Source organism: Acomys minous, assembly GCF_964271855.1.
Source record: "Acomys minous genome assembly, chromosome: 2".
Lineage (NCBI taxonomy): Eukaryota > Metazoa > Chordata > Mammalia > Rodentia > Muridae > Acomys > Acomys minous.
Genome location: NC_140484.1, coordinates 10,646,250 through 10,665,845, shown reverse-complemented (window position 1 = coordinate 10,665,845; position 19,596 = coordinate 10,646,250). Strand labels below are relative to the sequence as shown.

General features: G+C 40.8%; 1 protein-coding gene across 5 annotated transcripts in view; it reads right to left on the bottom strand.

Annotated features, from left to right (window-relative positions):
- Positions 1 to 19,596, bottom strand: part of SORCS1 (sortilin related VPS10 domain containing receptor 1) — a 515,429-nt gene that overhangs the window by 153,629 nt on the left and 342,204 nt on the right. The window lies entirely within an intron of this gene.

The following is a 19,596-nucleotide window of genomic DNA, read 5'->3' as shown; positions in this document are numbered from 1 at the left end:
ACTCTTTTAAAAAAGATTAAAAAAAAAACAATAGACCAAACCAGGCATGGTGACACAGACTTGTAATCCCAGCACTCAGGGAGGCAGAGGCAGAGGCAGACAGATCTCTCTGAGTTCAAGGCCAGCCTGGTCTACAAAAGGAGTCTAGGACAACCAAGGTTACACAGAGAAACCCTGTCTCAAACAAACAAACAGTTCCAGGATTGTGTAATTAATGGTGTAATTTACCTTGTCTGTAGGTTGTCTGGGAAGGAGGAAGTTCCCTACTTTTTAAACTAAATTCTTCAGGCCTGTGTCAGGCCAGTATATCTGCCTGGATCTTCCAGTGTTACCCTTCTCTTGGCTTCACAACTCTTATTCCTGGGACTCAGCTATAGATGACTGAATTTAAACATTTTCCCTAGGTCAATTCTCATGCAAGAGAGTCAAGTGTCCGTTCAGGACTTCTGGAACCATGCCTATACTTTAGACATTTCTTTAATGCAAACAAAACAAAACAAAACAAAACAAACAAACAAAAGAAAAACCAAGATTTCCACAAACTGGAGAGACAGCTCAGTGGTTAAGAGCATTAGCTGCTCTTTCAGAGGTCCTGAGTTCAATTCCTAGCAACCACATGGTGGCTCACAACCATCTAAAATGGGATCTGATTCCCTCTTTTGGTGTACATATATGTAAAATAAGTAAATATTTCTTATAACCAGTTCAGGCCTATTACCAGAGCTCCTCGAGGGCCGAAGGGCAGAAGGCTGAGTTCCAGGCTAGCCTGGTCAATGTTGTGAGTAATAAGGAAGGTTAAATCATAGCTGAAAGATACAGCACCAGTCTGGTGGACATGAAGTGTTATGTTTAATTCTGAGGACCCAACCCAAAACATACTCCCATTACATAGCGAGGGCTCAGAAAGTGTTGCTAGTCTGGCTCTTTTCTATTGTCCCATTTTACTTGAAAAGACGAGTAGGGAAGTTAATATTCATCCATGGGATTAAGAGCAATGTTGGCATTATAAACTCTTTGGCATAGCATATGTGCCCACTAACAGAAGTGATTATAAAAATTGTTCTCACAGGTCAATAGTTAATATGTAGTAGTCCATGAACTGGAAGCAAATTCACCTCTTAATTTATTCAGCATTCTAAACTCCTGGTGAATAAAATCAAAAGCCACCAAATTCTTCCCATTAGGAGTTCAAAAATACAGATGAATGAGAAAGGTCTTCTAACATTTGAGGTGCCATTGGGACATCCGAGGAAAATGGTTCTTCTCTTGTGGCTAGAATCTCAGGGAGCAGCAGGTCCAGGCTGACTGTGAAAGAAACTGGATCAAATCTCCAGGGATATTCACCCTGGAGGTGACTGAGAAACAACAGTGATGGAAGCACGTTCCACTTAATATAAATAACAAGTATGGGCCTAGTCCGGGATCAAAAAGAGTTATCCACATCAAAGAAGAGATTGGGGGTTCTCGAGGTGAAACAATAAAAATGAGGTGAAATACTGTTAGGCATTATCCTTAAGCACAATTATGCAATGGGAAGGCTTTGCACTTGACTCTGAGAGGCAGAAAGTAGCATGGAAGGAAGTTAAGAAACAATTGCTGAAGATATGGCTGGAATAAATAAAATACATAATCACCCAAATGGAAGGACGCATCCCCTGCCTGCATGTTGACCTTGAGGGACACTGGAGAGAAAGTGTACCAGCCGTGCTAGATGCACTCCGCTGATAAATCCAGGATGCAGCCTGCTGCAGCCCAGCCCCTCTTTACAACTGGTATCTCAAGGTGGTGTTCCCACTGACAGCTATTCTAGAATAAAACTCTAAGGATCACCAGAGCCGAGGATGTGAAGAAACTAAATCCAGCCTGACGTGGTACACCACAAATGCTAGCAGTGCGACGTCAGTCCTGTGAAATACAATCAGCCCGATACAGCCTTTCTAGACATTTTCTACAGAGGAACTCAGAAAATGTCACTAGTTTATCATTCTCCTGGCATTTTGTCTGAGTTTATCCCACTTTAATATAGTGCTCAATAAATGCTGCAGAGCCACAAAATGTCCTGAAGTAGGTAACTGCAGAGCAAGGATTACAAAATAAATAACTGGGACTGGATAGCATCTACTTATTCAGATTTAGGAATGCAGTAACAGCATCAAAGGAGCAGAGATCTGCGGAGGCTGCAGAGGACAGAGGCTGTGAGGGAAGGAGACCTCTGCCTTCCTCATCATTATTGTGATGGAGGATTCATGTGCCCACAGGCATCCTGCATAACCACTGTCTCAAAAAGCAACAAGCCCCGTTGCTATAGACAGAGGTAGCAGTGGGCGTGGCAGACATTAATAGTCAGATTCCTTTCTTTCTTTCTTTCTTTCTTTCTTTCTTTCTTTCTTTCTTTCTTTCTTTCTTTACAGTAAGGTGTTGGCTCTTTACTTGCCATGATAGTTAAATTTCTAAAGCAAACACTGTCAGGAAAGCCCTGGCAACAGCCACAACTTTTCCTCTTGAACAAGGTAGCTCAGGCCAAGGTCTCATCTGCTGTGCAAGCAGGAACAAAATCTATGTGAAAGAAAGGAGGCCTGGATGTCATTTTAACCTCTCATTGTAGCCTAAGACACAAGCTTCCTTCTTGTTTCTTTTTTTTTCCCCCTTTTGTTTCTTTTAGTCTAGATCTCATCCTGCCACTGTTTTCCAGTAACAAAGCTTCGTCCTATGAACAACAAATAAGGAAGCTAGTAAGTAGACAAGAAAAAGAACTACTGCTGTTTTCCTGTGCATAGGTGGCAACCTTGAGGCTCTCATGCTCAAAATCTGAATATTGTCACCTGATTCCTCAAGCCAGAAGCCTATTTACCCAGAAGTTGGTTTCATAAAGTGTGTGTGTGTGTGTGTGTGTGTGTGTGTGTGCGCGCGCGCGCGAGCGCACACATGTGTGTGTGTGTGTGTGTATAGGAAACCAGTGAGGGATGTGTTTCTTGTCTCTATGTTTTCTAAATGTGTGTGGGATAGAAAGAAATATGAGAGGTTATATACCATGGACCACAGCCAGGACAATGCACCTGATTCCCTAATAAAAATCACAGGGCAAAGGGGATTCAGAAAATAGATTTTAAATGATCCACACATGGGATGCCGTAAGAGGAGTCATAAGGCCAGTGGGATTCAGAGATATAAATTTAAAATAATCAGTGAGGACAGTGAAAGAAGAGCTTGTGATGTTTTATTAAAATTCCTTTTTATCATCTTTAAAGTTTAGTGATATCATACTTTTAGCCACATGTTAATTCTACCTAATGACATATCTAGGAGATAGTACCTTATCAGCTCATGAAACTAATGAGGTAAATCTCTAAGTACTTTGTTACAATCTATTAAATGAAAATCTCCAACTTACTGAGCTACTGTCTATTAATAGACCCAGAGTAAAAGGATACATTGATAGGCAAATAAAAAAAAAACACTGTGAAGACAAGAAAACAATGGCATCTCTGTGAAGTTCTGGGGTTGGGGTTCCATATAGATCCTTACCTTTATAAGCGATCATCAAGTATCAAAAAAGAGATACATTTATGCAATATTCTTATAATTATTACTAATTAATAAACTTCAAATATGAATAAAATGACTTTTTCAGTAAAGAAAATGAAGTCTATGCGTAGATTAAATATGTGTGTGAGTAACGAATGGAGAGAAAGGGGTTACTTGGAGTGGAAGACAGACCAGAGGTTTGTCACATGTCAGACATAAACGCTGGTCAACTTAGCACCAGAGCTGGGACAGATGGCTAAATCTGTAAACAAACTGTGGCTGGACAGCACTTAGGTGACCCTACAGGAGGACCGTGTCAGTGGTGATGTTGTGCTCAGAGTGAGAGGAGAAGCTAGCGGTCCAGCTGGGGCACGAAAGGCCATGCTAACCAAGAACAAGAAGAAACTGACCTTTGAACTCTCCTCTCTTTCAATTTCTTTGTAAGCCTCAAGAACCTCAGATGTGAGGGGAGCACAGACAGACGCTTAAAGACATTGAAACCTGAGCATTTTTCTGCTGAAAATAACCTAAACCATAGAAATTACATCCCATGTTATACTATAACTCCATTGTCTATGAATAGCTGTCTTCAGATGTTTGAACACATCAAGACAAGGAGAAAAAAATGAGCACACACCCATAACATGGTATTTTTTCAGATATAAGTCATATATGTGCCAGGTATTTATCATATATGTGGATAGCAGAAAACACACAGAAAGTACAACTGATGTAAGATTGAAAAGTAAGACAATATTTAATGTCCTCCTGTGACATATCCAGGAGTCTCCCTGTGTACATCTGGGCTGCTGGAGAAGGTGAGTTACTACAGAATCTACTACTCTGTGCTGAGAGTTCCTAGGCATCTTTCAAACTTAACACCAGGCCAAATACATGGCTGATCCCTGAACTGGGGTAGTTGAATAAAGATTCACCATGTGTTTGGGTAAGCTTCTAGGCACTAGGTATTAAATAGTAAGTAAAACAGAAAAAAAAATCCCTGTATCTCTTGAAATTTTAATGATGAAAACAATGAAATTATATATATGTGTGTGTATACATCTATAATATATATAATATGCATATAATTAAGTATATGTATATATACACATATGTGTGATTATATTTATAAAACAGGCGGCTAGAACATTTCTGGAAGGCTGAATCCGAGATAAAATGTACAAACTATGAGATTTAACTATATCAGAAAAAAAACAACCTTTTGTCATAGAGTATGGGCCATAGCTGGTGTTTATCCACTAAATGTGAGACCGATGTCAGGTAGGGCAGCAAGGTTGTGGCCTTGTCAGTGCCCTGTTCATCATCTGTCAACAATTTAGATGATGATGCATGTTGTTCGCCTTCAAAATCCACATATGACACAAATGGGGGGTGGGGGGGAATGATAAAACCACAGAGGCAGTGTCAGTTCTGAAAGCAATTCATGCACTAATAAATAATACAATCAGACCAGAACCTAGGCATTCTAACCTCTTCATGGCTCCATATATCCCCTGTAAAAAAACATTAATAATAGATTTTTATTAATTAATGAGCTATGGATATAGGTCAATGATAGATTGCTTGCCTGATAATGGAAAGACCAAACTTCAGTCTTTAGTACCAATAATAAGATTATGTGAAACGTTCAGGAACCATGGACAGCGGCAATGCTCACTCAAGATGTGAATACGGAGCCTATCTTAGAGATTAACGAGTTCAAATTCTTCATATTACAGTTTAGGTCTTCTCTTTAATCTTAGGAACTTCTATCCTAGGCCTGGTGACAGATGGACAGACAGAGTGCTTGGGAGAGGGATTAATGTAAATAAATAAAAATACTTTTTTTTTTTTATCATTTAGCATCTCAGAAAAGACAGTGCCGTGCTGGAGGGTATATATGCCATTCAGTGAGAAGATATCCAAATATAACAATGGAAGCCTTGTCTATCTTCTAGACTCGTGTATCTGGGTATTAGGACAATATGGTCTTAGGTATACAATGGTGTTTCTAGAGTTTCGAACCAGCCTAATACTTCCTTCAGCACAGAACTTCAAATAAGTCAGATGTGTATGTCTATAAACAGGCAGAAGACCATGAATTAAGAGGCTAGCCTGGCCTACACAGCATGACCCTGTATCAAATAGCAGCAGCAGTAACTATGATAACAATGACATAAAATGACATTCAAGTCTCTGGATACACAGGAACTGTGTTTGGCTGAACTAAAACGGCAGGTGCCAGGAGCCGCAGTAAGAGTGGCTCAACCATCCACGTAGCGACTCCTCCATACTTTATTAACCGACTGTGACACGAAGATATTCTATGGCTTTATTGTCTGGGACAGAAACCTCTGGAAAACTCTCTAAGAAATTATTGCCCAAATTTACCTTAAATGAGAGAAAATAAAGATCCCAATTGGTAAGGTCTGGAGGGAGGAGGACAGAATGGCATGACACAGAAGGAAACTTGATTTATCTTCATCACCGAGACAAGGGTTCCTACATCATTAATGAAGCTATTCTTGGAACTTCCTTTGTTTATGAAAAATTTCTTGAGTTCTGAGCACAAGGTGCGAGGGATTTGGCACCAGGTGAAGGCAGACTTTCTTACGCAAGAAGACTTTGAAGGCCCTGCTAATTTGCTTCCTGAACCACTTGGCAATGGAGACCAGTGTAATCATGGGACTTGAAAAACACACCTTTTCATTTATCACTTGGGTGTTTTTTTTGGGGGGGGTTTGGTTTTAAATAAATACTTTGTCACAGATGTGAATTCCTAAGGACGTGATTCTATGTTTCAGTGTGATAGAAATAAGGAGAGTACAGGAGAAGAACAAGTGAAAAGGGAGGAATAGAGAGTTTTTTAAAAAATGGAAGACAAAGAGAATAAAAGAGTGAAGACCATGCTGAGAATGGCAGATGGAGAGAAAGAAGAAGAAGAAGAAGAAGATGCTGTGTGCTGTCAGCATTCCACAGATCATGAACCCAAACCCTCCTGGAAAGCACCGCCCTTCTCTTTGCTGGTCTTGTGATAGAGGCCTTCCTTGCCTTCTTACAGAACTACTGGATCACATCATTAACACAACATGGTATAACAGAACACTCAATAAAGCCTTTGACAACTATTACGGAATGCACCATGTGATCAGTACTAACTCGCCTTTCTACCATGAGTGCTGGTGCTGTTCACACGTTTGTGTTACCGATGCTGCTGAGCTGACTACTTTACATGCAGATGTTTCACATCTCTAGCCTTTCTGTCCTTCCAATCAGAAGTATTAGAAATAATAGAGGAGGGGAATAGGGTGAAAGCAGGAGGGAGGGAGGAATGGGAGGATACAAGTGAGGGGATAACAATTGAGTTGTAATCTGAATAAATTAATAAAATTAAAATTAACAATTAAAAAAAAGAAATAATAGAACATAAAGAATGGGCACCAGAATCCTGTGGAAGAGGGGGAGGGAGGATTGTAGGAGCCAGAGGGGTCAAGGACAACACAAGAAAGCCCACAGAATCAATGAACCAAGGCTCACAGGGGCTCACAGAGACTGAGCTGACAATCAGGGAGTCTGTATGGGATGGACCTAGCCTTCTGCAAATATGTTCTAGGTGTGTAGCTTGGTCTTCTTGTGGGACTCCTAACAGTGGAAGCATGGGCCATCTCTCTCTTTTGCCTGGCCTTGGGACCCTTTTCTTCATACTGGGTTGCCTTATCCAGCCTTAATACAAGAGGAGGTGCCAATCTTACTGGAACTGAATATGCCATGCTTGGTTGTTATCCATGGGAGGCCTGCCCTTTTCTGAAGGGAAATGGATAAGGAGGGAGGGACTGGGAGGAGAGGAGGCAGAGGAAACTGCAGTTTGGTGTGTAAAAATTTAATAAAAGAATGCACATTTTTTAAAAAGCCCTTTTGATGTATAATTTCTGTTTTATACAAATTTGGATATTACATTCCTAGGAATAATATGCATAGTATCTATTTCCTGAAATCTCAAAAATAATCTATATACTATCTTCTAAAATATTCTATCACATGATAGCTAACTATATGAAATGATACCTTGTGGGATGATATTTACTTTCTACTTGTGAGATTAAATAATTTTTGCTTTACACCATTCCCCTACAGACACATTATCCAAACCATTAAAGACAAGAAAGCTAAAAATTCAGGAAATTGAAATAGCCTGTTGATGTAACATGGAATTCTGCATTAGAAGAAAAAAAGATATCTGTAGAAAAGCCAAGGTAATGAAAACAGGAGTTAAGGTGATTGAATATGTGCATTTCATAACTAGAAACATTGTACCACAGCTACGTAAGACACTTTACCACCTGTTGGAGCTGGTTAAAACAGAACGTGCATCTCCTAGCATCTTTGTAAAAATATTTATTTACTTTGTGTGTATGTGTGTGTGTGTGTGCGTGCATGCTCATATGTGTGTGTGTACCATCTGTGTAGGAACCCACAGTGGTCAAAAGAGGCATTGAATGCCTTAAAACTAAAGTTATAGTTGTGAGCTTACATGTGAGTGTTTGGGACCAAACCTGGTGCCTCTGTTGTAGCGGTAAGTGTTCTTAATGCCGAGCCATCTCTCCCTTTTCTCCTATCTTTGTTCTTTTTTTTTAACTCTGCAATATTGTGGGAGGGGAAACTACATCCAAAGCTTATAAAAATAAACTGAATTATAGAGAAACTAAATAAGAAAGAAAACCTCGTGTCTCGTCTTACCTGGAATGTCTGGATGATTTTGCTGTGCATTCTGGACGGACAGTAAAGGAAAGTGGCTGTACCATTTCAGTTCTGGTAAATTCATGATTCATGGGTTTCAGAATAAATAAAGCTACAGTATTTTTTAAGTGACAAAGGTATAGTAACATCCCTTTTCAAAAAGATATATTTTTTTTAAATGAGGGGGAGGGCCTGCGTGTGGCTTCTGGTGAGTGCAGGTGTTGGCAGAGAGCAGAAGGGGACCTTGTGTCACCTGGAGCTCTAGTGGCAGGGAATTGCGAGTGGCCTGGTGTGGGTGCTGGGAACCGAACTCAAGTCCTGTGCAAGCGTGATACATTCTCTTACACACTGAATACCTCTCCAGGCCTGGACTGATGCTTTCTGTTATAAGGCTATCATTATCCTTAAGCTTTTTTTTTTTCAGTAGAAACCAGCGCTGACACCAGTGTTCTTATTTATTTTTGCTTAACACTGAAAAAAAAAAAGCAAATTTCATGCACTGCACTGATATGTTGATCATACGAGCTGTGGGAGGCTTATATCCAAGGATAGTTTGGAATGGGCTGGGTGCTGACATCTGAACTGAATTTCTCTTGTTTTCCTACATATCCTGTTATCCACAACTACAAAATTGCTCAGTAGTGTATTTACTCATAGGAGAGACATAGGCCAGTCAGCTTGTTCTGTAGGGTGGCAATTCAGAAACTGTAAAGGCATAAATATTCTAACAAGTTTCATCCTGTCACCATGGAGTCCTAAAGCTGTTCTGCTCAGCACATGGTAATAGCTTTGTAATTCAATTATTGGAAATAGGAATGTCCTCTGGGATTTATCTGCTTTAAATGTGGGCACCCATGTAAAACTCTTTACCATAAATCTTATGAATGCAGGTTCTGTCCACACCCTGGGGCACATCTTCCCATGCCTGTGAAGCCTTGACACTTTTCTCTAAATTATGGGATTGCTTTGCTTAGAGGTGTTGATGTCTTAAGTGCTGGGACCAACAATAAACAACACTGGGACAGGTCCATTTCCTCTTGTTATTCTACTTAAAGGAAGACAGATCCTGATAGGAAGCAGAGCTCTGTTCTCATTTTACAAGGCTCTCGGCATCCATTTCTCTGGCAAGTCATAGGAGGTCAGATGGAATGACCTCAAAATTCTCCTTGAGTGTTGTGAGTGTAATGTAGAATGGTTTCAGGCATGGCCACCTGACCTATCCTGACAAATTACCAACTGCTCAGTACTGTGTCGTCTCCACGCTACCTTCCTTGTGACTAGGTACTAAGACAGCTTCATCTAACCTGTGATAAGAAAAACTAATACCCTGGGCTATCTCATCCCCAAATCCATTCCTCAAGCCCACTCATCAAACAAATATTATTGGGAACTCTATTTCATGCATTCCCTGCATCCTTATTATTTGTTTCATCTTAGTATCTTTTAAGCCAGTAGGTGTCTCATGATGATCATAATGTTGTAGTTAAGAAGACTTTTTAATGATTCACAAAATAATAGTACGTACTCATTTACTTAAATGTTAGATTCAATGCTAATGGATGACACATGGTACTTGCCAAGCATTGTGCATTGTTCTAAACATTTCAGGGTACTAGGCTTTTAGTCAAGCCTCTGTGTGTCTGTGTGTGTGTGTGTGTGTGTGTGTGAGAGAGAGAGAGAGAGAGAGAGAGAGAGAGAGAGAGAGAGAGAGAGAGAGAGAGAGAGAGAGAGAGACCATGGCCTTACAGAAAAAGGAAAAGATTCTTATATGTAGTCAAGTACACACCACATTCACCACACACACACACACACACACACACACACACACACACACACACACAAGCACACAAACAGACACACACACAAACACACATACACACCACTGAAGCTGATAAACCTATACCTCAGCATTTTGTTACAGGAAATAAAAAGAGAAGTGTGACTCAAGGAGAAGGGAATATCTCAAAATAAAGAATGTGACACACGCAAATGCTCTCATCTTTTACATACTTGTAAATGCTTACATTATATAAGAGGAAATCTCATGTCAGGTTGAAGCACAGTTTTGCTGAGGAACACTTTGAGAAAGGAGTTGTGCAGCTTTATGCTATGGCTTTATGAGCAGAATTCCAGCAAAAGCATCCTGAGCACATACCGCGGCCACAGGTGGATCAAGACTGGACGAATAACCATAACTACATACAAAACCATGAGAATATCCCAAAAGCCTTTGAGTTTTTAGTGAGGTATGTTCACTATCACTGAGTGAACTTCCTCTGATAAAACCACTAACTTGGAAGCCAGAGTTATGACCATCCCCTGCCTTCTTTCCTCAGCCTCACTCATGCCAGTGTTTGGCAAGTTGACATTCTTAGCGGAAACCTGGTGGTGTGATTGAATCTCTATTGAGCAAAGATAGAGAAGCTGCTGCCTGGGGGGACAGGAAATCATCAAGATAAGGGGACAGGAATCAATGACTGGCCATTAGTGAATGGCAGCTGCAGGAGAAGGGATGAGCTCATAGTGCACAAAGGCACATTCACTTTAATTTGTAAGGCAAACTTGCTAATCACAGGAAAAGATTAAGAAGTGAAGAAAGGTGCAAGAGGCTTGGGAAGCAGCACTCATGTGGAGATCATTGACTTCTAGAAAGGAGATAAAACACCAGCCTCTCCAGGATAATGAAAACGCTCTTATCTGGCCCTCTTCTTGCAGGTGCAGTTGAAGTCTCAGCACAGCTCCCCGGATGAGCATCACAACACCTTCCTGCCCCCACTCCGTGCTGTGCCCACAGTTTAGCTCACAGGGCAGGTTAGCCCAGGAACTGCCCGTAGGTCCACGGTTCAACCCAGGAGAGGTAGTCAGCGAGGATGGCAGAGCAGGAAAAAATGAGAAAATCTGAAGTCCAACGAAAACGGTTTCTGATTGTTCTGACTCCTCCAGAATACTGTATCAAGGAAAGGTATAAACTGATGTCATGTATTGCATGCACATAGTGTGCATATTTGCATGTACACCTGTGCATGTACATTCTACTGTAGTTAAGGTAGTATACAAAGTGAACAGAAACATGCGAAAAGCAGGGTCTTGGGTGTTCATGAACTTCTGTTTTAGCAAGAGCAGAAAAGGAGGAGAGACTATACCAATTGCTAATTTACTTGCTGCGGGCAATATTATTTCATTTTTAGTTTGTAAAATAAGTCTTTAATGGAGGAAATTGACATTTGGGCAAGGATCCTGGTTGCCACAGAGAGTGAATAACTGAATTTGAGATTGAACTTGAACATGTTAGCGCTAAACTTATGTTACTCCCACCAATGAACCAAACAGATCTGAACTGCAGTTCAAGCTATGCTGTACTGCATTCTGGGAAGAGACAGAAGTCACAATTAGAGTTGAAGAAGTAAATAGAACACCAGGAAGGAGGCAGACAATGATCTAAGCCTGTCCACATTCTCACCCAACTATGGCAAGGCTGTTCGCACATCATCTCAGTGCACACTTGGCAGCTAGAGCTAGAGAAATAATGTCAGATGGGAATAACAGCCCACACATACAGGACACAGGCTGTAATAATAGGTCTCAAATTAAAAGCTTTACTGGTCCACAGCACCATGGAGATTAGAAAGCATACTACAAATAGGACTGCAACATAGGGTACTAAAAGCATGTCCTTGGCCATACCTAGTTTTAAATTCCATCACTATTATGTACCAATGTATATCATAAAGTGACTAAATATCTGTGAGACTTTGCTTATCTACTTACCTTTCTACTTATTTCTCATCTGAAATTATGAAAATATGTATGCATAAGGAGCATTTTTTTTGGATGCCTTTCCACAACCTTCTCTCCTTTCCCTGCTAAAAGCCGTTATGGCATTTCTGTCTTATGGCCATCCCTCACTCTCTCTGTTCATGTTGCTTGCTAAAGCTGATTCTACCCCCAGGTCTAACTAGGGGCATGTTACCTAATCAGGCCCATAAGATTTGATTCCAGGAGCTTGGCTGTCCCTAGCTTTTTATAGGGAGACATAAGCTGTTCAGAGGGTACTCTGGAGACAGAGACTGCAGTGTGTGGAGGGTGGGGTGGTAGAGAAAGACCATGATCTAGTGGTGCATTTACTAAGCCTTGATCTAGAGGAATACACAGTCAGACCCTCTGCTGTTTCAGATCCATGCACAAATATCTGTTGTTTTATTACTTATGTAGGCTGCACTGGTTTTATTATATCTTGACAGTCTTGATCAATTTAAATAATTGATGAAAGTACTTGATAAGCCTGAAATGCAGTCTACATAGAACAAGTAGGACTTGCTGGTTATTGTCTAAACCTGGCATAGGATGCCAGTCATACTTATTATCCTGAACCTGGGAAACAATGATTTGCTGATATAATTTTGTACATGCTGTGCACAGCTTCTCTATCCCCGTCCACTATTGATTTTGGGGAATAAACTACAGTTGCCAGCTTTGAATGGTGAGTGCTTTTACCCTCCGATTCGTCTCAATGGCATAACAGCTAATTTTAACAGCTCTAAATTTTCATGTTAATTAGCATAGAAAATTGACAATCACTATTACAGACAGTCTATATATGTATACAAATATAACAAAATGAACTCAAACAAGTTTTCAGTTAAGTGGAATTTTCTTAAGAATATTTTTTAAACCTAGTGACTTGGTTCATCTTTTGTAATGAGACCTCTTCTCCATTTAAAAAAAATCCCAAACTTTACTTAGATTCCAGTGAGCCGCATTTTTCAATCTCTCATAAATAATCAGGCTGTTAACAGAATTTTCAAGGCATCTGGGTACTCTGCCTCCAAGTCCATGTTTTTCAATGATTAATGCATAAACTCAGTTCTTAAATGATTAGACTAAAATAAAGAATATACAATTTTATCCATTTAACAAGTTTCAATCCTCTTTTATTGTGGGATAAGAATGGAAAATACATTTTTACTTTGATGTTGATTGTTAGTACCCCCAAGCAAGAGCATAAAACCAGATAAATTTAAGTTTCAAGGCTGTTACATATCAAGATTGTTCTGCTGGATAAATTACACAGCTTTTCTCTTTCATTAAAATGGGCCACAGCTCCTACCTCACAACAGTGTCATGAAGATCAAAGACTATGGTGTATTTTGTGCCTATACCATTAGGGGTACTTAAATAGAAACCTGTTTGTGGCATTGCACTGACACGCACATCTCTCATCTGTTTTGCCCTAATGAAAATCCATCCATCCTTCCTTAATAAAGGGATCTTCCGAAGTTTGTATTTTCTTCTTTAAGAATTGCATCTCCCTTTATCTATGAATCATGTCATTCGACTGACCCCCAGTTCAGTGCCCAGGGTAAATAACTGACTTTCATGTGTAATATTTCTCTTTCTATGTCTATAACCATACTTAGGCCATACATAGTTGACCTCTGAAAACAGAAAACATGCGGGCCAGTTGATGAAACAATTAAACTATTAAAGCAGAGGATTTCCTTTCTGTGTCTCAACATAGAGAAGGCCAATGGATATAAAGCCAGCCTTTATCAATAATTCTGATACTGCTAGTCTGTGGGCTCTGGACATAATTCTCAGGGCTACAGAAATGACTTAATTTCCCATAATTCCTCTCTTAGTAGATGGTAAAGCTTGAGCTCAAACCTCAGTGTCCCTAAGGCTCATAATGATCAACTGTCTTCCCACAATGACATGTTTCTCACATAGGAGAGAACATACTCCTAAAGGTCCCCAGTTAAATAAGAAGAGGGGCTAGTCCATAAGAGCAACACTGTGCTTCAACATGTTTTTTATGAGGTCTTAAGTCACTCCTGGAGGAAGTATAAAGTCCTGGGAGGAAAGATGCTATTTATTGTAGTTTATGACAGTATTAACAGCAATCACTAGATAAGGTAAGAATAAGATGTTGCATCCCATAATTATTTACAATTGCCATTGATTGCTTCCAGGGGTGGTGCGACTATTGCCTCTCATGGGAAATTCTGAAGAGAGCCTGATGCTGTGGAAACCTGTGATTTTTATCTTCATGCTTCCCTCCCCTGTGGAAAGTGCCAAGTTATTACCCATGGTCATTTAATGGTTCAATTTAACACTGGGGAAAACCGCATGAGAACTAGTCACACCCTACAACTAGGCTGGAGCAGCAATGATTAAGGGACATTTCCTTTCATTAAAGCTGGCTGAGAACTCCTCAGCAGTTTCATGGTCTCTATGTAATTTGAAGTAACTTATTTCCAGGAGTGAGTGTGAGAACACGTAGGGTCAGATCTCTTGCTGGACTCAGGAAGTGGCTCTCAGTGTCAGAAGCCACAGATCATGTGGCCAGAGACCAAGACATTTCCACCTGTAGCCTTGGTGCTGTGCATTTCACAGGGTCTCATGCCCCCTCTGGAAATGGCAGGCCCACTAAAACTCATGTGGGCCAAATGCCAAATATATCTAGAGATTAAAAAAAAAAAAATAGACACTGTGGCCACAGACAAGTTGTAGCTGCTCATCTGTCCAAGGCCCTAGATTTCCAGCTCCGGGGTGAGCAGCAGAGGCAATAGCATCCCTGGGTGAAGTAGAATTGGAGTTTAGGCATTCTCATCCCTTAAACAATGACCTTGTTACTTTCCACCCCTGTGACCTTGGTCTTTTTACTTAGCCATTCTGTGTCATAGATGTCTCTTTTGCTAATGATGATAACAAGTAGCTTCCCTCAGAAGACTGTTATGAGAATTAAAGAGCTTTCACTTTACAAAGCACTTTCACCCTGGTAATGGTTTACTGGGAAACCACGTTCCCATGTTCATGACAGAAAACAACAATACAGTTCCATTTGTTTTACATAAGAGGCAGACAAGCTAGAATTCACAAACAGTAGTGTGCAATGCTTTTGAAAGGCGATAATTTGGGGACATTTTCTGGACAAAGTTTTATAAATCTTTTTTTTTTTTTAAATAAAATCTTTCTTCAGCTTATTAACAAGAAAGGACATCTTAGCATGGATGACATAGGAATGAGGTCTGCCTTCTTGAAACTAATGCCATATGAAAATAAGATTTCTCGTAAGCTTGAAAATATGGTATAGCAGGCATTGGTTACCTTGACATAGTTCCTGCTTTATACCCTGTCAGGTCCATCTTTTTTCCTTTATTTTGATTGCTAAGGAACAAACTAAAGGAAAACAGAACACCTCCTGTCTGCCTTCCTGCATTCTACTGTGCACACTCTAGTGCTGTAGCCCGTATGCATATACTTGCACGCCCTGGTGAGCCTGGTATATGGAAAGGTTGGTTCTTCATAGCTATTCCATTGGCAAATATCACATCATCTCTATGACAAACATGGAGAACTATATTTTTTTTCAGTTATTTTTCTCAGTTCTTTCTATATACATAGAGCATGCACTCATGTACACACACACACATATACAAACACAAAAAAACAATAACAAACAAATAAAAACAGAACAGAAAGTAGTCTGGGGGTTGACTCTTTAGAAAAACAGGACCTTATAACTTTTAGATAGAATACATGCAGATGACAGTGCCTCATGAAGATGGGACAGAATGAGGGCAATTGTTGATAAAGAGCTGGAGAAATGACTCAGCAGATGAGCTGCTAACAACTATCTGTAACTCCAGTTCCAGGGGTATCTGATGACCTCTCTGGCCTGTGCAAGCCCTGCAGGCACATAATACATGTAAACAAATGCAGTCAAAACACCTATACACAGAAAATAAAAATAAGGGAGATAGAGAGCTGGGAGAAGTCAGCTTGGTGTTTGAAAGGGTATCCCCAGCAAGGCGGGCAACAGAAGAAGCACAAGCAAGCATCAGTGCAATCAGCCAGATTTGGCTTATGATGGGGGAAGAAAGGTTGGTGATTGGGGCTGGTGGTATCTTCTAGGATATGGGTGCCTGCCAGGCAAGCATAAAGCCCTGAATGCAAATACTCTGCACCCATGTGAAAAGCCAGGGATGTCTGTAGCCTCAGCACTGTATGGGGGTGGTGTAGGGGTAAGAAGAGAGGGCAGAAAGATTTCTGGGGCTTGCTGGCCACCAGCCTAGCTCCAGGATCTCAAGAATACTAGGTAGAGCAGACACCCCACTTGATGTCCTAGTGTACACTCCTACACACACACACACACACACACACACACACACACACACACATACACACACACCACATCACATCACGAAAACACAAAGCAAAGGAAGGAAAGAAGGAAAGGAAGAAAAATGAGTGTTCTCACTCTACACAGACATTTCTACATCACCAGTCTGGAACGTCTTTACGCCTCTCTCTCCTCCCCCCTTCCTTCTCCTCTTCCCCTGTCCCCCTCCTCTTCCTCCTCCTTTTGAGTCTCAATCTTACTCTGTAGGTGTTCTAGCCTTAAACTTAAGGTGATCTTCTTCCTCCTTAGTGTAGAAATTACAGACGTAGATCACCGTACCCAGCGTTTGTACTGCTGAGGACTGAACTCAGGGCCTTGTGCACACTAAGCAAGCACTCTGCAAACTGAGCCAAATCCTCAGACCGTATACTGGTTTTGTAAGGAACGTCTCCGGGGTTGACCCTTGGTGTTAGATAGGTAGTTAGGGGATCATCTCCCTCGCTACAAAGTGACACAGAATGGATTCAGCAGGTTCCATTTATATATCTAATTATATAATAATTAACAAATAACAAGTAAATTTAAAAGCCATGGCTGGGCGGAGGTGCCGCCCACCTTTAATCCCAGCACTTGGGAGGCATAGACAGGCAGATCGCTGTGAGTTTGAGGCCAGCCTGGTCTACAAAGCGAGTCCAAGATAGTCAAGGCTACACAGAGAAACCCTCTTGAAAAACAAAACAAAGCAAAACAAAATAATTAAAAGGCCATGAATTTAAGAGAGAGTGGGAGATCATACAAGGAGGGGATGCTGATGTAAATACAGTATGCATTATAGAATTTGTTTTTAAAAACAAAAGAAAGAAAGGGAATTTCTCTAACGTGGCTCTGTGGTTTTCAAAACCCACATGGACTTTAGTGAAGTATTTGAAAATTTGAAGTACAAATGCTGGATGTGATAGCACACATATACAATTTCAGTACTTGGAAGGTAGAAGCAGGAGGATCATGAGTTCAAGGCCAGCTATAGCTACAGAAAGACCCTGACTTTCATGGGACTTTATCTACCTAAAGAAACAAACACAAAGCAAAGGTAACAGATAAACATGTGCATCTCTTTGAAGTAAGTGTGGAAGTGAGGAAAGCTGAGAGGCAGTGGGCAGCTGGAAGGAACCAGAAGAGAGGCAGTGGGCAGCTGGAAGGAACCAGAAGAGAGGCAGTGGGCAGCTGGAAGGAACCAGAAGAGAGGCAGTGGGCAGCTGGAAGGAACCATAAGAGAGAGAGGCAGTGGGCAGCTGGAAGGAACCAGAAGAGAGGCAGTGGGCAGCTGGAAGGAACCAGAAGAGAGAGAGGCAGTGGGCAGCTGGAAGGAACCAGAAGAGAGGCAGTGGGCAGCTGGAAGGAACCAGAAGAGAGAGAGGCAGTGGGCAGCTGGAAGGAACCAGAAGAGAGGCAGTGGTCAGCTGGAAGGAACCAGAAGAGAGGCAGTGGGCAGCTGGAAGGAACCAGAAGAGAGGCAGTGGGCAGCTGGAAGGAACCAGAAGAGAGGCAGTGGGCAGCTGGAAGGAACCAGAAGAGAGAGAGGCAGTGGGCAGCTGGAAGGAACCAGCAGCTTGTCCCTCCATCCTGTCATTCCAATGTGATTTCAAGATAATAAAAAGATCCCTTCACAGCCCTCCTTGGAGATGTCATTGACTCCTAAAGGCCACCATCCTGGAGATTCTGGATTGCTTAGGCTCAGAACACATGAGCTCTTCTGTGAGCTTGTTCCTTTAACACTATTATGGAAACAGAGGCCTGCAGACAGGTGGGGCATCTCTTCCCTGAGCAGCTTGGGATGAACTAGGCTTTGCTCCTCAACATCACAGCAGAGGTGAGCATACACATTTTAGCGCTCTCACTAAATAAAATATCAAAATTACACTAGAATGTTCCAAACATTGTTCTTGCTTTTCTTGGACTTTTGGATAGGGAACACAAAAGACAAAATTAACTTTTGTCACTTCCTTGATTTTCAAATTGAGCTACCTGTTGTTCTGGGGTGTCCACCTATTACAGAATTAGGAGCATGGTTAAGAAAGCCAAGATTATGATTTTCTTGATGCCATTCTTGTTCATTATTTTATCCTTCCTTTTCCTCCCTATTATTTCTTTTTCATATGCACAATACTTTATAACATTTGGTTTACTATTTATGTTCAATAGACATTATTATTTATCTCAACATAAATTCTTACAGTAAACTTATTTGAAACTCTTTAAAATATGAGGGTATATGCATAATTTCAGCACACTATAAAAACAAGGCATAGGACAGTTCATATAGCTAACATGCATGAAACTTTAAGTACCTATATCATGCGTGTGTATGTGTGTATATATTTTTTTTTCCAGGTTGTGGGCTGGGTATCTCTACTCCTCCTCAGGTCAAAACTAAAATCCCAAACTGAAGAGATAGCATTTGTACTTTGGTCTTTGTAAGATAACTCCGTTTAGATGAGGTCATGAAGGAAAGGTAACCATTGCTGAATTTGTGTTCTTGTGACAATTAGAAGAGAGAGCAGGATCCTTTTTATTTCTGCTACATGAGGGTCCACCTGTGTTCAGGTCAGAAGGAGAACTCATACTGGGAAGTAAATCTGGTGCTATCTTCAACTTAATCTTCCCAGTTGTCAGGATCACACATAGGCACATCAGCTGTTTATGCCACCAATCGATAGCATTCTGTCATTCTGCCACAGCAGCCTGAGCAGAGCAGAGCCCTGGGCCTATATGTGTTTGACAATTCACAGGACACATCTGGAATGTTAAGTGAGAGAATAGGGCTACTGGATGTGTCAAATAAGATAAGAAGGCCTAGAAGACCTGACAAGGGACAAGATTTGCTGTTACACGAATTGAGATCTGCTTCTTTATACTGAAACCATTTATTTAAATATGCAACACACACACACACACACACACACACACACACACACACACACACACACACACATAATGCTTTATCCAACAAAAATCACAGTGACTTAAAAAAAATTCTGTTTCCAAGGTTCATCTAAATGTACCAAGGCAATACTTAGAAAGGCCCGGAAGCTCACTAACATTAATGATCCTTTCAGAGTTTATTTTAAAAAATGGTGACACAACATTTAAGAGTGTCTGAAGGTATCTGTCATTCCAGAGTCCCATCTGGTGCTAAGGAGGTGATGATACCT